Source organism: Mus caroli, chromosome 7 (genome assembly GCF_900094665.2).
Source record: "Mus caroli chromosome 7, CAROLI_EIJ_v1.1, whole genome shotgun sequence".
NCBI lineage: Eukaryota > Metazoa > Chordata > Mammalia > Rodentia > Muridae > Mus > Mus caroli.
The window spans coordinates 135,331,750-135,336,502 of record NC_034576.1 but is presented as its reverse complement, the minus strand read 5'-3'; the positions used below and the strand labels follow the sequence as shown (position 1 = coordinate 135,336,502).

At 46.0% G+C, this 4,753-nt stretch overlaps 1 long non-coding RNA gene across 1 annotated transcript in view; it reads right to left on the bottom strand.

The window, feature by feature from the left end:
• The window catches only part of LOC110297304, a 15,114-nt gene that overhangs the window by 9,894 nt on the left and 467 nt on the right, over positions 1–4,753 (bottom strand). The window contains exon 2 of the long non-coding RNA XR_002378269.1: positions 3,044–3,172. This is a non-coding gene — a long non-coding RNA (uncharacterized LOC110297304). The remainder of the gene's footprint in view (positions 1–3,043; positions 3,173–4,753) is intronic.

The window sequence follows — 4,753 nt, the reverse complement described above, 5'->3', positions numbered from 1 at the left end:
GTTCATAATGTTGTTCCACCTATAGGGTTGCAGATCCCTTTAGCTCCTTGGGTACTTTCTCTAGCTCCTCCATTGGGAGCCCTGTGATCCATCCACTAGCTGACTGTGAGCATCCACTTCTGTGTTTGCTAGGGCCCCGGCATAGTCTCACAAGAGACTTCTTAGAGATGTTGGATATTGCTAGGCATGGGGACATTTACCTGTAATCCCAGCACTTCTGAGACAGAGGCTGGAGGATCAGGAGTTCAAGGCCAGTCTGAATGATATGAGAGCTAATCTCAAAGCAGAACACCCAGATAAACAGAAGCCACCCCATCAGACAAGATGTCTTGCAGGTGACTGAACTACAGGCTACAGCACTAACACCAGTTCTACTTGGGGTTGTATTATCTCCATTCACAATGAGGCTCCATTCAACTGTTGCTTACAGCAAGGGGAGACTGACAACTCTATCCCTGCCCTGGACCCTCTACTTCATTTCTCCAACACAGCCCCACGCTGACCCAACTGAGTGGTGCCAGTGGTCCCTGTGACTCTGTTCTTAGTCACCATTGCTCATATGTCTGAAGCTTTGTGTGTCACATCCCTGCCCTGATACAGAAAAAGAACATTCCAAGGGCAGAACTCAAAGCTGAACATGCAAGGATGTTTGAGACTCATGGTGGCTTCCGTTTGACGCTACAGGAGTTCTCTGCTCTCCAGCCTGCTGGATAAGGCTAAGGTCTACTTTATCTAGTATTTAAGTTAGACTCTCAAAGCAGTTGAAGTACAAGAACTCCAAGGGGTTAAGGACTTTGTACAGAGCGGGTCTGTCTCTGTGGCAAAATACTTCATGCTCTAAATTAGGCATGGTAGCACAGGCCAGTAAACCCAACACTTAGAAAGCAGAGACAGAACAAAATAGACATGAAATATCTATTCCTCAAAAGCATAAGAATTTTAGGGGGCTGAAGAGATGGCTGCTCTTCCAGAGGATCCGGATTCAATTCCCAGCACCCAAAGGTGGCTGAAAACCATCTGTAAGTCCATCTCCATGGATACCAGGCACATACACAGTACACAGACATACATACAGGCAAAACACCATACACATAAATAAAATAAAAACATAAAAAAAAACATAACAATGAATTGGGTGGTGGTGGTGATGTAACTCGGTCGGTAAATGCTTGTCAATCACGCATGAAGCCCCAACTTCAATCCTCAGCTGTGCATAAACTGGGCATGGTGGTTTGTGCCTGCAGTCCCAGCACTAGGGAGTGGTGGAGACAGGAGGATCATAATTTAAAGTTCATCCTCAGCTACACAAGTTCAAGACCAGGCTAATTTCCATGAGAACCAGGTAACAGGGGGGCCCCAGGGGGACCTTCTGGAGCATCTCTGGAGTATAGGTCACATGCCCCTGCAGCCAGCCCAGCAATGAGCTTTCTGGAAGCTTCACCATTCATAAAGCTAACTGTGGACTCTTAGCCTGTCCCTTGAGGTTTCAGTGATGGAAGACTATTATCAACCTACTGGAATTTAGGAGGCTGGCACCAAAAGTCCAGCCTGAAGCAGAAGCAGGCAGATCTCTGAGTTCAAGGCCAGCCTGGTCTACAGAGTGAGACCAAGGGTAGCCAGGGCTACACAGAGAAACCTTGCTTTGACCTCTGCCACTCCTCCTCACAAAAAAAGAGTCCAGCCTGGGTCAGGTCAGAGTTGACAGGGCTTTCCATTGTGCTCTTATGTGACAGTGTTTCAGTGTGTTTATTTTTCTTCAAGTTACACTACAGTCATTCATGCCTGTGAATCTGCATGTTTGTTTTTATTTATGAAGGATTTAGACTGTGTGTGTGTTGAACTACTCGGGTATCCAGCGCTTAACATACAATTTTTAATAACTTGGATCTCATATTCAGTGAGTGATATACCCTCTTACCCAATCTTATCTTTTCATCCATCCACCCACCCACCCACCCACCCACCTGCCATTCAACCACCCACCTTACCACCCCATTCACTCATTTCTCCATTTATCCATCTGATCCACCCACCCATCTACCTGTCCATCCATCCACCCACCATCCATCCATCCATCCATCCACCTATTCCCATACCCACACATCCATTAATATTCCCACCCACCCATTCAAATGTCCAAGCAACATCCCGAGTGCCTCTGAAGGGCCAGACCTACTAATAGATAAACTCGTCAGACTATGTCAGGTTTGCAAACCACAGGGGACTGGGGAGGTAGATTAGTAGGTAAAGCATAAGTGAGAGAGCTTGAGTTCAGATTCCTAGGAGCTACAGAAAACAGCCAGATGCGATAATGTGTGTCTGTGATCCTGGTGCTGCTATGGCAAGAAGAGAATTGAAGACATAAGAATTCCAGGAAGCTCGTGGGCCAGGTTGCCCGAGCAACATGAGATCCTGTTTCAGTGCTGCCCCTAAAAAAACGCTTTATTCTTTATAAATATGATCAAATGAAAATATTTACATTGGCTTTTCAAACACCACAAACCATCCCTCTCCCACAGTAAGTACAGAATCACTTTTCATGGAGGAAAGGGAATGTGGCTTCCTAGAAAAGGAACTAGAATGGCTGGCATCTTTAAGCATTACATTAAATTTCGAGCTTCCTGTGGACCAAGGTAACAATGAGTCAGGATGTGTGAGGAAGAAAGTTCCTTAGCTCTTCAAAAGACACTCCCTGTCTCGAAAAACAAAAACAAAACAAACAAAACAAAAGAAACACACTTTGTTTTATTTGTTTGTTTGTTTTGTTTTGGAGACAGGGTCTTTTTTTCTCTCTACATAGCTGTAGTGGCTATTCTAGGTTGTCAACTTGACTATATCTGGAACAAACTACAATGCAGAATTGGAAGTCTCACCTGTGATCCTAATCTGGAGGCTAGGAGATCCAAGTTTCTGACCTGGATCTTGGCATAGAGATCTTGAAGCATAGTGGCTATGAATACCAGAAGATTCAGAAAGGGAGATCTCTGAGTTCAAGGCCATCTAGGACAAAGCAAGTCCCAGATCCAAGCGTGGTGGCACATACCTTTAATCTGGGCACACCTTCTGCTGGAGATTTTACATAAGGACATTGGAAGAAGATTCATGCTCTCTTCTTTGCCTGCTTGCCTTGTGGGACTGAGCAACTGCTAGATCCTTGGACTTCCATTCACAGCTGAGGCTGACCATTGTTGGGGAGTTGAACAACAGACTGTAAGTCATTAACAAATTTCCTTACTATATAGAGACTACCCATAAGTTCTGTGACTCTAGAGAACCCTGATTAGACTAATACAGTAGCCCTGGCTATCCTGTCGCTTGCTATGTAGGCCAGACTTGCCTCAAATTCACCAAGATCAGCCCGCCTGTGTCTATTCACTCCTGGGATTCACCACCTGCCTCAGAGATGCACTGTTTCTCTTGTAGGTAGGAATGCAGCACAGAAGTTATAGACACTAACCACCAGGTATCTATTTTTGTTTGTTCTGATTTTTTTTGACAGGGTCTTGGGTAGCCTAGGTTGGGCTTGAACTCCCTATGTGTCTAAAGATGACCTTAAACTTCTGATCCCCTTGCCTCCACACCCAGAGGGTGCTGGGATTATGGCTGTACACCACAGGACCTCTTTTTTTTTTATCTCAGATGTTGATGAGAGTCTAGGCCATTGCTACTGCCCCCATTCCATTGCATACTAGCAGTGAATGCAGTGGGTTGATGTAGAGGCCAGCCATGAGAATGTCCCCATCACCTTTCCTTGTGGCCAGATGGAACCCAAGGCTGAGAGAAACAGAATGGGCACCCAAATTAAGAGGGGTAGGATGGCACTGCCAGTGGTGTTGTTTCTGCCTGGTCTGTACCCTCACACCTGCAAAAGGCATACCTGCCTTCATCTTGGAGTTGTGAGGCTTCACCAGGCCAGACCTCTCAAAGCTAGGACATTTCCCCCTGAACCCCAAATTTGGGTTCCTAGAAATAGAGAGGGAATGAATAACCCTGGAACAAAGAAAGAAACTTTGGATGGAGAGTCTGAACCACGAGCAACCAACCAGGAAAGATGGAAGCCAGGGGGAATGGAGAGTCCTTGGCAAAAGAGCTGAGTTCCCAGAATGAAGTAGAAGCCCATTGTGTACCAGTGCTGTGTGGGCATTGCAAACCCTCAGAGGCTTGGTTAATGACATTGCCCGAGGGGGGGGGCAATACTGAGTTAATGAAAACCATCAGGAAAAAGAGAATAGGGCCTAGAGACAAGATGTAAACTTATTCACCTGATGTAATTGTTGTCTTAGAGGCTTACTGTCTCCATCTGCCAACCCAGGCCTAGTCCTGGAAGCTTCTAGCTTTTGTACAATCTAACCCAGGCCTAAAATGTTTTCAGCCTCTGAGACTTACTGCTGAATAGGCTCACCCTTTCTAGTTCCTCCTGATCTCTGGCTGGCTGGTTCAACTCAGAATTTCTGGCTCAAACTCCTCTCCAAGCTGACTGATTCAATCTGGCTCCTCAGCTTTTCACTGAATTGCTCTGCTTGGCTTCAAACTAACGGCTGGCAACTTGTTCTAATCTTCTGGCTCCTTCTTATTCTCTGGTTTCAATCTCCTCTGCTGACCTGCACTGACCTGCGTGAACTCCTGAATTTTAACTCTACTCCAGTGCACTGCACACTTCCTGCACTGTCTCCCAACTGACTGACTTGACTCCACTGCACTGATCTCAAAATGACTGAAGAGCAGCCCGGCGTGGTGGAACACGCCTTTAATC